Raw genomic sequence first — 16,324 nt, 5'->3', positions numbered from 1 at the left:
GCTATCCTGTTTGATAAAATATAAACAATACCTTAACGATTCCTATCTGTTTCTATAGGGCGGTTCAACGTCGATCTGATGGAAGCTGACTGGTCAAAAGAACTTCCCCTTTACAGCTGTTTAAAATATTAGTTTTCATTTTCGTCTCTTAAAATGTTAATTAGAGGTCTGACCCCTGGCTCCAAGACACTGTTCTCCACATCTGTCCACGGTGGGTAGGCACCCTGTAAGGATTTCTTCACGCTCAATTTATGCAACAATTCATAATAGCATATATTTCCCTCTAAAGCAGATGGGTTGGTTCAAAATACTTAAAATAAATTCCGTTTACATTGTTGTTGGAATGTAAATATTAATTTACGTATGTATCGCCACACGCCCCCGCCACGTGCACGATCGAGTCACCGAGCGTGCATGCGTACGGATGATGCCCTTAATTTAGGGGCGGGTTTGAAAGGTTGGCCCTTATCATTAGCGAGTTCTGATAGAGACATATCAACGTGTTTAACAGACATGATATATAATTTACAGCCATAAGGGCAGCATATATATATACATATTGACCTTTATACTCAGATGATCCTAATTAAATAACTGAATCACAGTTAAAATGTTCAGTCTATCCCAACTTTTCAATTAGCAAAATTCTTCAGCATAGTGATCTTATATACTTGCATTTTAATGGTTACTATGACTTTCGATCATTTGCATTTGGTTTAACCTCGGATTACAAAAATGTAGTTAATTTTCTGTAAATAAACATAAAAGAACTTTTCTCACCAAATCTAATTCCCGATTGACAAATGGCTTATGTTCAAATGTCTTAGAAAAACGGTATATACTGTATATCATTTTGCTCTTGTCCTGTTGTAACGTCATAAAATTATACTGAAATGACGTCACACACACTTCGATTATAATTATAATTACGTGACAATGGAAACAACGGACATTGAGTTAAGATGATTTCAAGAATAACAAGTTAAAAAAAAAACCTTGTTTTCTGTTTGTTTGTTGTTGTTGTTGTTGTTGTTGTTGTTGTTGTTGTTGTTGTTGTTTTGTTTTGGTTTGGTTTGTGTTTGTATACAACTTCTCACATAATAAACATGCCTTAAATTCCTTTCTATTTCACGCGAAATTATTGAGTAACTCTTCACAATTTGTTTCCTGTTTTAGTTGTCAATGACTCGCTAGAATTAATCTTAGACTCGTTTCCTGACGATTACGTTTAAATACATACTGCTTATTACACCATCTATAATTTTTGTAATAAAATCATAAGGTTTTCATATGTATACCCAATATTTTGAGACGCGATACAATTATTCCAAAAGAAAGCTTCAATTTGGGCATTCGTGCCAAATCCCAGTGCATAATACTGGTATGTTTTCATGTTTTGGATACACGTGCGGTTCAACCTGTCCTTACCGACCACAGGCCTTAGCGACAACCTGTATCATCCGACATTTTTTGACAGCACTGCACTTGTCCATACAGTGTCGGTAAAGTCAGGTTTCACTGTATAAATATACTTATTGAGCGTCGCTGTTGATAGCAAAAGTTAGTTCACGTCAGTAGTGTTATAAAATTACAGAATAAAATATAAGCGGAGATTGATCCCTATAAATGTTAGGAGTTGAGATACTATGGTTAATATATATATCGTAGGTTATCAGACAGATTCTCAAAACCTTCACATTTTTGGTAAATTACGGGCACGCTCGTCCACGTGGCACAACTCATATCTCAGAGATTAAGACTTAGTGATAAAATCTGAGAGAGATAGTCTTTAGGGAGTACGTGCGCCTTTGTAGTGGTTAGGGGGTGTGGCAGGGGGTGTCACTGTACCAGTCATCAAACCGAGGCACCTCTCCCCAATTATGTTCGTTAGGGGAGATAATTTACTAACCTAGTTCGTTGGGACTTGTGTTATTATCGCGGTTAGTTAATAGAATTAGATCTCCCCAAATGTGAGCAAAATAAAATAAAATGTATCCATATCTTTGCTTATTTTATATTTCCAAGATTAGAAGTTCAACTTTAGATGTTTAAAGATGCTGCATCTTATATCATTTTAAGGCGCTGTGATTAATGTTTTACATTTGTTGATATTTATAATAGTACGAGAAGAAGTGTATTCACTCGCAACAGTATAGCGTCTTTGTCCATGACTGAATTAAATGGATGTTACAACTAATGGTTGAATTTAATGGATGTTACAACTAATGGTTGAATTTAATGGATGTTTCAACTAATGGTTGAATTCAATGGATGTTACAACTAATGGTTGAATTTAATGGATGTTACAACAAATTGTTTAATTTAATTGATGTTTCAAGTAATGGTTGAATTTAATGGATGTTACAACAAATAATTGAATTTAATGGATGTTACAACTAATGTTTCAACTAAAGGTTAAATTTAATGGATGTTACAACTAATGGTTGAATTTAATGGATGTTACAACTTATAGCTGATTTTAATGGGTGTTACAACTAATATTTGATATTAATGGGTGTTATGACTAACGGTTGAATGCAATGGATATTACAACTAATCATTTGATAATTTTAATGGTTTACAGATTTTTGTTGTTGTTGCCAAATATGGTTTATTTTTGTATTTTCGATAACTGAAACCCCAATCTAATACCCCCCTGTTTAATCTCTTAAACCATTTAAAGATGGTAGATCGGTCGCCGAAAAGAGTAATTATGATTTATATTTACGATTTTTATAATACTAAACGTTACATGTTTCACGCTCAAGAAGTCTGAATTTCACTTTTTATCTTTCAAATTAATACATAATTAATTGCATCCCAAACAATATATAGATTTCCGTCTCTATACCGTATATGTAAATATTTGTCGTATAAACAATCAATCGCTATTAATGTATTGTTTTATGTGAGAAGCAACCTATACACTGCCGACGATAACTTAAAATTATAATCCTCGTCACGGTATAAGTGTTAAGGATGTATGCTACGTTATTTTGTGATCTCCTTTTTCACAAGAGCTACTTATACGAGACATGCGAAATCTGCTCTGGATAAAAACGTATTGATAACAACATTATTTATTTCATAGGTAATGATACGCGAAATATTTTTAACCTGGCGATGTTCATTCTCAGAATGAGAACAATGAGAAATTATCCCATGAAAGGTCGAACGAAGGCATGTCAAAAAATTAAAAACAGGTAGTGTTGATAACTATGAAAAATAATTGAAAATCAAAAAATTTAAAATTATGAAAATAAAACAAAAGGAGAAAACTCTAATGCATTATATATATACATGAATAGCACGCGTCCTTGGTAACCTTAACAACGCCTGTATCAAATACAAAAAAAATATAAAAGAAATAGTTGTATACTCTTGTCTTAATGTGACCTTATGAATGTAATTGTGGTTGTGGGTCCAAGCAGCTTTAATAAGTAATAATTCGAGTGGATTATATAATTAGCCATGTAGTATACTGCTGTTTATGAAAATCCTTTTAACGTTTTATAGCGTTTCCTTTTTATTCCTTTGACCAATGAAGTAATTAGATTTACTCAATGACAGAATTAATTTATTTCGCTATACTTGAATCGACAGTTCTTAGTTGCAACAGAAAAGTGGTTAAATATAAACAAAAACAAGATGGCCGCTTACCTTGAGCTGCTAAGAGGATGGTGATAATCCCATAAAAAAACATGAAAGGCAGCCAGAATCTTTAATATCTGTTACTTTCTTCTCGATAGAAAATATTTAACGGGCACAGATTATATTTGAAGAGTATTAATCACAGAATTTAAGCTATGAATGATTTAAAAAGGGAAAGATAAAAATGTGGTTTGTTTACACAATTTTTCTTTTAAATTTATTGTTTTGTAACTTTTTTAAAATTATATTTCAAAACAAATATGTTGTCTCGAACCTTATTGTAAGTTCGTATTTTGTTTATGTGGTCGGGTTTTTTTTTTATTTCGAAGTTGGGCTCTTTCTCGTCAGACAATTTATACATGGATATGAATACCAACTGTTTTGTTGCTGAATAGTTTTATCTATATTCTTTGTTAATTATAGAAATTGAAGGGAAAAGTTACAAAATGAAATGAAATATAACACATTAAACTCTTAAAGCAGTTTTATTCAATTTTCTTACCGAAAGTTTTAGCAACAAAAATATACCATAGTTTTATAGTTAAACCAACGTTTCTGAAGAAAAAAAAATATTTTTCCCAAACAAAGCGTATTGTATCCGATAAGGACATTGGTCTATACGTCCCAAATACGCCTAAGCTCAATATCTATTTAATATTCAGATTTCCGTAAGGTTATATCTGAGAACCGTGGTTGGTGATTGTCTCCCCCTTCCCAGGGAGCCTGTTCACGAGTCTTTGTCTGGCTCCGTATCCTGTTCCTCTTACAAGTCGCCGTTCTGTTATTCTTTCTAAATTTTTATGTTAAGTTTTGAAAAGTCTGAATTGATGTTCCGTACATAATACGTTCGTTTCTGAAATCGCCGACATGTCCTGTTTGCAGAAGTTAATTCATTCTAGCCCTTCTGTATTGATAACGGAATGGCGAGCACCTGCCCGCGTGACCACGCCCCGACCACGTGGTGCGATCACGTATCGGTACTAATCATAGCCCTGTCCCCCCAAAGCTCTAATCTACGTGTCACGGGGGCTGTTTAATTCCTATCCCCGTCGGTAACGAATGTTATTTCCCCTTGTCCTCATGCAAAATGTTTAATTATCATTAATCCTTCACAATACCCGATATTCGGCCCAAGACGCCGTAATCATAGCAACTCGAAGACGGTACTTAGTCCAACAACCGTTAAGGACGGATCTTACATGCCAGATTCAACAGTGACTGGTTCTAAAATTTGAATTTCATCAACCTTCATTTTATTCCTTTATTCAACAGTTTTGGCGATGTTTTTTTCCAATAACAGGTTTCAGGCGTGGGAATCCGGTAACGTATCCAAAATGCAATTAAAATCCGGAATTAGTTTTTTTAAATGTCCTGACTGTTATATAAGTGTACGATCATAGTCTATGAGGCGCTTGACTTCTTGGTGATACGGAGGTCGGTACGGTGTGGTTTGTACGCGCTAAAACGCCCAGCAAACGTTCAACGGTATTATTAAAGGACCTCCTTTTCCCTCCCCCACCCTCCCCTTGCCCTCCCAAACACGCCTTACTCCGCCCTCTGCCGCGAGGGCGGGTGCGATGCCTCCTCTTTCCCGCCTAATAAAGTCAAAAACACTACTTTTAACATGTGCCATTATAATCAAGCTTTCTGTGCTTCCGATAAATCGCCACGAAAATAGGGAGAAGACAAGAGACCGGGATTGGCATTCTTCTGAGTTTCTAAAACTGAATCTAATTATCCTGTTAACGCCTCCGTCTATACAGTATCTAAAATGATATTCAAGAAAATAATGTTTCACAAGGAAAACTCTACCGTTATCAAGTAGAGGAGTAAAAATAAAGGTTAAAGAATTAGAATTTGACTGTTGCCGTCAAGAATAGAATGTCAACTTATAGAGCTATTGGTCCTGTTTCTACACATCTAATTTCTCGTTGCAGTTTTGTGGCAGGGTGATTTATATAGTTATATTGTATCTAATCTAGTAATTAGTCATTTATTAAGTAGCATCATCATCAATGCACCAGCACCTCACATTCATCTAATCACTATGCAATGTGTTGTCCAGGTATGTCCATGCATGTCTTTGTGTGTGTGTTTACCTGTAGTGACTAGGAATGTGTGTGTGCGTGAGTATGGAAGAGTGTATGTTACCTGTATAGGTAGATACAGGTTGTTACCTGTATAGGTATATACAGGTGTAAGTAATAAGGCTTTTGGGTCAAACCATTATGTTGGTCACATGATTGTCAACATGGGTTTTATTGGTTATGATAAGATAGTACATATGTTTTTATTGGTTTATATTTTCCCTCCACTTTTATTGTTTGTGTCTAAGTCTTTGTGTTGAATCTGGCAGTTTTTCTGCTGGAAGTTCAAGAAGAAGGTACCGGTTCTACCTGTACATCCGTCCGGCATTTCAAAAGTTATGGCGATAGATTTCCGACGTGGTTTTGGAAGATAAATTCAGTGATCTACTCCTGTAAGTTTTCTTTCTATTCTTTACTAACATGTATTTCACATACTCTTGTAAATAGTATGAAATTGTCTATTTTTGATGTTGGTTTGATACAAGTCTGACAAAATGTTGTAAGACTGATTTTGTAAATCCATAATAATCTATCAAGTGTATATCAAGTGTATACAATGTATTATTGTAAAGACATAATGTCAATATTGTATTTTTTGTGGAGATACCTTAATTATTGCAACTTTGCTAATTAGTATATTTTATTTGTGTATAGGACCCTGGGTCAACTTGTTTAGATCTAATCAGAAGATTAGATTGCCAGAGAAAGTTCAGCCCATAGCAGGTACATGTTTATTATGAGTACATGAATGATGTAGTTTCGTGTAAAATAAGTATTTGTAACTTGGAAATATAATTCTGTATTATATTTATTAATATAAGGTTAAATGTAGATAAGGGGTAGATTATCTCCCCTTATACTGTGGATGTGATGCATTCATATATTGTGTAGTTAATTGATCTAGCATTTCATACATTGTTAGAAGTTAGTTAAATGAATAAGGCCTAGGATATGTATGTATGTATGTATGTATGTATGTATGTGTGTATGTGTGTGTGTGGGTATACATGTATGCATGTATACATGTATGAATGCATGGATGTATTTATGAATGCAAGTGTTTTGCATTTGTGAGATCTAATTGTGTTTTATTTGTATTTATTACAGAACTTGAATTGAATCTGGAATTCGGATACTGAACCGAAATGGATTGAATAAATAATGAGAACAACCTTTTGGAGTTGTCCTATTTTCTCATCCACCTGGGACCTAACCCACCCCAGTTACAGTTTATTATTACCATTCTTTGTCAATCTAATTTAAATCTAGATGGTCATTCTCACTACGTTACATGAACATCTAACAACATCCCATTATGGGTCACGTCAGGGTGACTTTTGGATAAGCCAATCAAATGACTACTTCCAGAATCTTGGAACTTGTGACTTTTATATCTGCGAATTAGCATGACTAGAGAGCATATCTTGCATAATCTGTTAATTTGTTTCGAGTCATTTCGTCCCACCAAGCATGTAGCTTATAATACATGCTGTGCCGAAATAATTTGCTTGAGATTCATGCTGTGACGAAATGGTTGCTTCATTTTAACCGACAGATTGACAATTCGCCCTGAAAGTGAAATACATATCTCAAAGGTCATACGAACGTGACCCCTAATGGAATGTTGTTAGATGTTCGTGTAACGTAATGAGAATGACGATTTAGATTTTAATTAGATTGATTCTTTGTTAATCGCTAATGCGTTCACGTGGCTGTAAATGCACACCGGGTTACATGGCAATATCATGACGTCATTTTGATACGTTGCCTATGTTACATCAACGCTTTAGAATCATACATACACATACAGAAATGTAGATATACAGCAAGCGCTTGGCAGCTTCTGATTGTAATGAAACTCTTCCGGTATATAAATCTAGGCATACAAATATAGACATAACCCTTGACTGGATTTTAAATTACATTTACTTGTCAATAGGAATTGGTGCGGACATTCTATTTATTTGTCACTCAGAAAGCGATCATGTTGGCGGTAAAACAATTATTGATATCGATGAATTGTGACTTTTTCCACTTGGCTGGCCATACAATACGTAATGATAATGTATCACCTTGTGAATGCAAACATCTCGAATTACATACATTAATATCATGTAACGAAATTGTACTTAAAACAATGTAAATTAATAAGCTATAGCTCATTGGGGCTAGATGTATCTATGTCAGCTTGTACTTCCATCGTTGAAAGACGAAGACAAAGTGTAAGCGGGGTTTTCACTCTTCAGTTTTATCTACGACATCCGGCATGTAAAGGTCAAATCACTATTCCGCAGTGTTATCTATTTGTTTTCGACAATAAATGTAAAGTTCATAGTCAGGTTATGTATTGTCTCCCTTTGTGGAACTCTTCTGCATAAAAGTCAATAACAAGTTTGGAAAGAAGAGAAAATAGTTGTCGTCTGATCTCTCACAGCCAAGCTCTGAGTTAATGCGACGTATTCCCCAAACCGTCATACCGTAACCTTCTGTTATAAAGAATGGGAAATTATTTAAAAATCGAAATCGTCTCTCAGCTTACACAGTTTAATTGAGAGCCGAAACTGTTCTCCATGTCAAAAAGCAAAACGTGATGTATGGCTGATGTGAAAGAGATGTGTAGTGTCTTTGATTTCAAAGTCAGAATAAACGACCGACATCCCGAGCAGCAACAAGTACGAGGACGATGTTTACCTCACAAACCTCAACAAGACGACAAGTGCGAAGACGATTTTTATCTCACAAAACTCGAGCAGACGACAAGAGCGAGGACGATTTTTACCTCACAAACTTCAACCAGACGACAAGTTTGAAGACGATGTTTATCTCACAAAACTCGAGCAGAGGACAAGTGCGAGGACGATGTTTACCTCACAAACATCAACCAGACGACAAGTGCGAGGACGATGTTTACCTCACAAAACTCGAGCAGACGACAAGAGCGAGGACGATTTTTACCTAAAATAGCTCGAGCAGACGACAGGTGCGAGGACGATGTTTACCTCACAAACCTCAACCAGACGACAAGTGCGAGGACGATGTTTACCTCACAAACCTCAACCAGACGACAAGTGCGAGGACGATGTTTACCTCACAAACATCAACCAGACGACAAGTGCGAGGACGATGTTTACCTCACAAAACTCGAGCAGACGACAAGAGCGAGGACGATTTTTACCTAAAATAGCTCGAGCAGACGACAGGTGCGAGGACGATGTTTACCTCACAAACCTCAACCAGACGACAAGTGCGAGGACGATGTTTACCTCACAAACCTCAACCAGACGACAAGTGCGAGGACGATGTTAACCTCACAAACCTCAACCAGACGACAAGTACGAGGACGATGTTTATCTCCCAAAACTTAAGCAGACGACAAGTGCGAGGACGATTTTTACCTCACAACCCTCGAGCAGACGACAAGTTTGAAGACGATGTTTACCTCACAAAACTCAACCAGACGAAAAGTGCAAGGACGATGTTTACCTCACAAACCTCAACCAGACGACAAGTACGAGGACGATGTTTATCTCACAAAACTCGAGCAGACGACAAGTGCAAGGACGATGTTTACCTCACAAACATCAACCAGACGACAAGTGCGAGGACGATGTTTACCTCACAAAACTCGAGCAGACGACAAGAGCGAGGACGATTTTTACCTAAAATAGCTCGAGCAGACGACAGGTGCGAGGACGATGTTTACCTCACAACCCTCGAGCAGACGACAAGTTTGAAGACGATGTTTACCTCACAAAACTCAACCAGACGACAAGTGGGAGGACGATGTTTACCTCACAAAACTCAACCAGACGACAAGTGCGAGGACGATGTTTACCTCACAAAACTCAACCAGACGACAAGTGGGAGGACGATGTTTACCTCACAAAACTCAACCAGACGACAAGTGCGTGGACGATTTTTACCTCACAAACCTCAACCAGACGACAAGTGCGAGGAGGATATTTACCTCACAAACCTCGAGCAGACGACAGGTTTGAAGACGATGTTTACCTCACAAAACTCGAACAGGCGATAAGAGAAAGGATAACGCTTGCGTCACCAGTTTGCATATTCTCTTTCTGACAAGGAACTTATTTATAATAAAAACAATTTATAAAGCAAATATTACTCTTAACCAATTTCAACAACATCATTATTTCATAACAAGATAGTTTCGCTATTTTATCGATATGTTAACTGCATGAAAGCCTCAGAAGGAATTCATCCTGTCCCTCAGACGTGTCAATAATTTCTTTGATTCGAGTATAACATTATCAGGATTGAGCTAGAGTTAAGGATTGGGACACACACGACGGTAAAGCAATCAGTCCCGGAATGACATTATGCAATTCGTGTTAAGAATCTGCTCAATGTGTACATGTATCATTAGTATCTGCAGTATAATGTTTTTTTTATAGTGTTGTCAAAATAGATCAGTGTATGATATTAACGTTTATGTATTTTGAATTTTTGAGGTTAGTCTACGATATTACGAAAAAAAGGATGAGGGGGGCAAAGTATGGAGTGAACATGTCCCCATTACATCACAAGTGGAAAACATGACCGGTACAAAAGGACAGAGGAATACACAAGGCAGCGAATCAACGGTGTTCATAAATAAATAAATAAATATAAATGAATAAATACATCAATAAATAAAATGTCATGAAGATGATGACTGTAAGTAAACATTTTTATTAATCAATATCAATCCAAAAGAGATTCTTCCATAGAGGGCGCCACAGTCTATGATTTCGGTTCCGTCTGCGTTCTCCTTATTTGTACCGTTAATGGATTTTTAGATTTCAGAAAAAAACGTATATAATATTAAACTAACTTCCATTTTCAAGGTTCCTCATAAAATTCAATATTTTTGTCATATATTGTCCTCGTTTTATCAAATTTAAATTAGAATTTCGTGATAATGTTGGTATTTACTGTTGTAATTTCATGTCAAGAGGTTCTTCTGAAGATCTTAAACATTTGCGGCGAGTGTTATAAATGTATAATAGAAACAATAGGTCAATCAACAAAACTATACTAGTAGATTGATTTAAGTCTTCAGTTGCTGTCTGGAGTCTGAGTCAGAGACATACACTCATAGGTTAACTTTATTATTACGGTTAATATTGATCTTAAGTGTTTAAATCAAATATTAACTTTATATTCTAAGTCAACTATAAGCCCATATGATGAAGAAGAAACCTAGATATAGGCGAGACGTGTAGGTGATAACCGCCTACTAATTATAACTGACTACCTAACTGACAGACCATTGTCTATAGTAGGTGATAACCGCCTACTAATTATAACTGACTACCTAACTGACAGACCATTGTCTATAGTAGGTGATAACCGCCTACTAATTATAACCGACTACCGAACTGACGGACCATTGTCTATAGTAGGTGATAACCACCTACTAAATATAACTGACTACCTAACTGACGGACCATTGTCTATAGTAGGTGATAACCGCCTACTAATTATAACTGACTACCTAACTGACGGACCATTGTCTATAGTAGGTGATAACCGCCTACTAATTATAACTGACTACCTAACTGACGGACCATTGTCTATATTAGGTGATAACCGCCTACTAAATATAACTGACTACCTAACTGACAGACCATTGTCTATAGTAGGTGATAACCGCCTACTAATTATAACTGACTACCTAACTGACAGACTATTGTCTATAGTAGGTGATAACCGCCTACTAATTATAACTGACTACCTAACTGACAGACCATTGTCTATAGTAGGTGATAACCGCCTACTAATTATAACTGACTACCTTACTGACGGACCATTGTCTATAGTAGGTGATAACCGCCTACTGATTATAACTGACTACCTAACTGACAGACCATTGTCTATAGTAGGTGATAACCGCCTACTAATTATAACTGACTACCTAACTGACGGACCATTGTCTATAGTAGGTGATAACCGCCTACTAATTATAACTGACTACCTAACTGACGGACCATTGTCTATAGTAGGTGATAACCGCCTACTAATTATAACTGACTACCTAACTGACGGACCATTGTCTATAGTAGGTGATAACCTACTAATTATAACTGACTACCTAACTGACGGACCATTGTCTATAGTAGGTGATAACCGCCTACTAATTATAACTGACTACCTAACTGACGGACCATTGTTTATAGTAGGTGATAACCGCCTACTAATTATAACTGACTACCTAACTGACGGACCATTGTCTATAGTAGGTGATAACCGCCTACTAATTATAACTGACTACCTAACTGACAGACCATTGTCTATAGTAGGTGATAACCGCCTACTAATTATAACTGACTACCTAACTGACGGACCATTGTCTATAGTAGGTGATAACCGCCTACTAATTATAACTGACTACCTAACTGACGGACCATTGTCTATAGTAGGTGATAACCGCCTACTAATTATAACTGACTATCTAACTGACGGACCATTGTCTATAGTAGGTGATAACCGCCTACTAATTATAACTGACTACCTAACTGACAGACCATTGTCTATAGTAGGTGAGATGGAACCTAGCAATAGGCGGAGTCATGTAAGATATAGCTAACTAACTAACCAACTAACTAAAAGCTAACTATCTAACTAACTAACTCATTAACAGCTAACTTACTAACTAACTTACAGCTAACGAACTAACTAATTAACTAAAAGCTAACTTACTAACTAAAAGCTACTTAACTAACTAACTTGGTTTGCTTTGCTTGCTTGCTTGCTTGCTTGCTCACTTAACTAACTAACGTTATATTTTCAGTCAAAGCTAAATTACATATTCAAACTAAATGATAAAAGATCATTTTCGTTTTTTTGACCCTTACAATCACGTTCGAGTTCTAAAACGACCAAACAGCTGTAAATGCCATATCAATTAAACAATTTGAATATAAACTTGATGAACATTGGAAAAATCTGCCACAAAAGTACTGTTTCAAAGAGAAAATCAAGTTAAACAATTATTTATTATTTCAATAGTTTTATTACGAGCTGACAATCAAAGGATGTAAATAATATACATTTTGTATGTATGCTGTCCGTATAAGTCTATGTATCTATGTTTGATGTAGCCATGAATAATTTCATAATACTTGGCTAACAGTCAAATATTACCTTGGTGTTTTCAGTTTAAAATTAATCCCATTGTATGATTTAAGGTAAAATTAATCCTATTGTATGTTTTAAGTTAAAGATTAATTTTCTGTTTAAGATTATATTCATATGCTTTCAGTTAAAGATGAACCCTATTGTATGTTTCCAGTAAAAATACATTTTGTGTCTTAAAACTAGAGATTAATCCTTCATGCGTTTTAAATTAATTACAGTTTATCGTCAAAAAAGTGACAGATTAACACGGATTTATGGTTATATGTCAATGATATGGTGTCAGGCTTGGTAGACGATGTCCATGGTGTCAGACTGAACTCTGGTTGTAAAATAACACCCCTGTTCCTACCGACACATACATATCCATACCCCAACAGTCATGTATAGAATCGCATGTTTACTTACCCCCCAAAGATGAACTTGTTAAATTCAACCATTTAATAGGGGTTTAAAGCTCGAGGTCAGATATATTGACCGTAGGAGAGGTCAATCCGTGCACTTTAAACAAAACAACTATAGCTTTCTCTGTCAATGCTGGCATTAGTTGACAATCGAATATGACAGTTACATTCAGACTTAGTGTATGTAATTTCAATTACATTTTTATTTTATTGCTCAAGAAATTCTAGGTAAACAGTGGAAGTATTAACCCTCTATCCTAACATATACACATTAAAAAGCTCAACAGTTCCTGAACAAAACCCGATATAACTTGTTTCAGATATATCGGAGGGGGGTTAAATTATACTCACTTAATGCCATTTATAATTAGTTGGACTTGAAAATGACAGTTTTTTTCTGAAAGTCTTTGATTCAATACAACAATTTAAAACCGTGAAGGGTGGATTTTGAATTCTTCTATGGGAAATATGACCCACGTTAGGTCTTATGGCAGAGTATGTTTGTGTGGTCGTTGTGCATAAATATAGGTGTCACACCACTAATTAGGGGCTCAATAAAACGAGATCTGTTCGTAGTAATGGGAACATCATTTTGTCAATACCTCTTTTAATAATCTGCCATAATTTAGTAAAAATGAATACATACATACAGGTGTTTGTAATTAAAGTAGGTTTTGATAGCTGTCAAACTCAAATTATTATAAGTTGTGTATTATGCGTTTTCAGAAAGAGTACAAAAGAGTTTAATTTTCAATATCTAGGGATGTATCTGATGAAGGTTATTTCTTTTATCATTAGTTCACCAGCAAATACATAATTATGACATTCATCTAATTGCTTGTCTTTCATGTTCAACAGCCTTTAGTCCAGACAATACAAATGCCTTTGGGTTCTCCGCATTGGTCCAGAAAAACCAATATCTATCGGTTCTCGGCCTTTGCCCAGACAAAAAAAGTCGTCGGGTTTTCTGTCTTAATCCAGACAATCCGATGTATATTAGGAGTGGAAACGTTGACTTTTTTGCCACAATGATATAACTTTGATGTTGACGATATAACATTACACGGGATCATTGCCAGATGTTAGTGCCATCACCCTGAAATGTTACCTGACCGGTAGCGTAATACCCCTCACGTATCCCCCCCCCCCCCCCCCCCCCCCCCCTCTAACACTGAATATTTGTATTCTTGAACACTACGAATATACCACCTAATAGTCATAGTGATGCAAAACATCTTTTATGCTTTTTGTTTGTTTATTTGTTGTTGTTTTTATATTTCTCTTTCTTTTTTTCTTTTTACTACTATAATTTATCTCTTTTTTTATTTATTTTTTTTTCATTTTTTTATATTATTACTGCTATTATTTATCTATTTCAAAAACGACCGAATACATTTTGAAATTTAGGCATTGTATGTATTTCTGATAGATATATTAGATATCTGTTAAAATGAAAAGTAAATTATAAACAATGTTAACGACAGGATTTCTAATTTTGATCCGCCTTTGCCTAACGCAACTAGTGGCGTAGTTATTAATTTGTTTACATGTCACACAAAAAATTACGACTGAAATCGATTCTAATCTCCGTCCTGTGTCTGGTAATAATATAAAAATATATTAATAAAATTTTATATAACTTGATCGATTGTTGCTGTAAAAATATATAAAGCCTTATTTCATAATTACCTCATGACTTATTGTTTTTTTTTTTATTATTTCATTTACACATCAAAAATGTTTTTTACAGTCAACAGATTGCTTTTACGGTACCAGTAAAAATAAAATAGAATAATAAATTAGTAACTTAGTATAACTACAATTTAAATATATTCTGAACGCATGCATACTTGCCTCTATATTCAGATCGTAGTCCACATAATATTCAAACAGAGATATGTTAATGTTTATGTCGTGACGTTACTCCATGATATTCGACACTGATTGAATTATGGGCATGAACAACATTTTTGGTCAAGTGTTCCAGCTGTCCATATTTCTTTGAGTGAACGAATATTTCCTCATGCCCAACCTACTTCTTGATAATAATAAAAAGTTTCCAAATAATTTTGAAAGCATCCTAATTTCAACAGGCCTAGGGTAGACAACTCTTAGTTTAGTTACTACACTAACCACACGTGAAAGAGAAAATCGCAGTTGCGATTAAAGGTAGGTAACTCCCATAAAGAAAAATCCAAAATAAAACATAGGGTTTCATATGGCTAACGACCAATGTTCCTGAACTGTTTTGATAAGGCATATATACGTGTATTCAAATCTATACATGCTTAATTCATTTATAATACAGTTCTATTAAAATTAAGGCCCAAAGATATTTCGGTCTTCAATTCTGAACGTAAAATTTGATAAATAGAGGTTACACAACGAGTGGTTGTTGGACATGGAATTTATTTCACACGAGTAAGTTATTTTTTTAAAGTTACAAAAGACACGAGCTTTAGCGAGTGTTTTTTGCAACTTTTAAAAAATAACTTACGAGTGTGAAATAAATTCCATATCCAACAATTTCGAGTCGTGTAACCTGTTTCTACCACAATAATATCGGCTGGAATCAAAGGGAAACGTGGCCAAGTATAATTTCGCATATGCAAATAAAGTGTATCGGTGACGTCCGGGACCCGGTGATGTGACGTCATTAGATTATTGATGACGTCAATAACAATTGCAGCTTGGGTCAAAGTTCACCGTGTTAGCCAATCAAAATGCATACAGAGTTTATACCACGTGTGGTATAAACAGATTGTTAATCAACAGCTGTAATGATTAACTGATGGTCTGAGAGTTGAATAACACGGGGTATTGTGGTAGAAATAGAGGTTACACAACGAGTGGTTGTTGGATATGGAATTTATTTCACACGAGTAAGTTATTTTTTTTAAAGTTACAAAAGACACGAGCTTTAGCGAGTGTTTTTTGCAACTTTTAAAAAATAACTTACGAGTGTGAAATAAATTCCATATCCAACAATTTCGAGTCGTGTGACCTGTTTCTTCCACAATAATATCGGCTTGAATCAAAGGG

At 35.4% G+C, this 16,324-nt stretch overlaps 1 long non-coding RNA gene across 1 annotated transcript; it reads left to right on the top strand.

Moving 5' to 3' along the window:
- The first annotated feature begins 5,726 nt into the window (after positions 1 to 5,726).
- On the top strand, positions 5,727 to 6,911 carry LOC117317863. Its single transcript, XR_004530264.1, has 3 exons — positions 5,727 to 6,130; positions 6,393 to 6,461; positions 6,846 to 6,911. It is a non-coding gene; the product is annotated as an uncharacterized LOC117317863 (long non-coding RNA).
- Positions 6,912 to 16,324: the final 9,413 nt, after the last annotated feature.

The sequence above is a fragment of the Pecten maximus genome, chromosome 19 (assembly GCF_902652985.1).
Source record: "Pecten maximus chromosome 19, xPecMax1.1, whole genome shotgun sequence".
NCBI lineage: Eukaryota > Metazoa > Mollusca > Bivalvia > Pectinida > Pectinidae > Pecten > Pecten maximus.
This window is presented reverse-complemented; position numbering and strand designations above follow the sequence as displayed.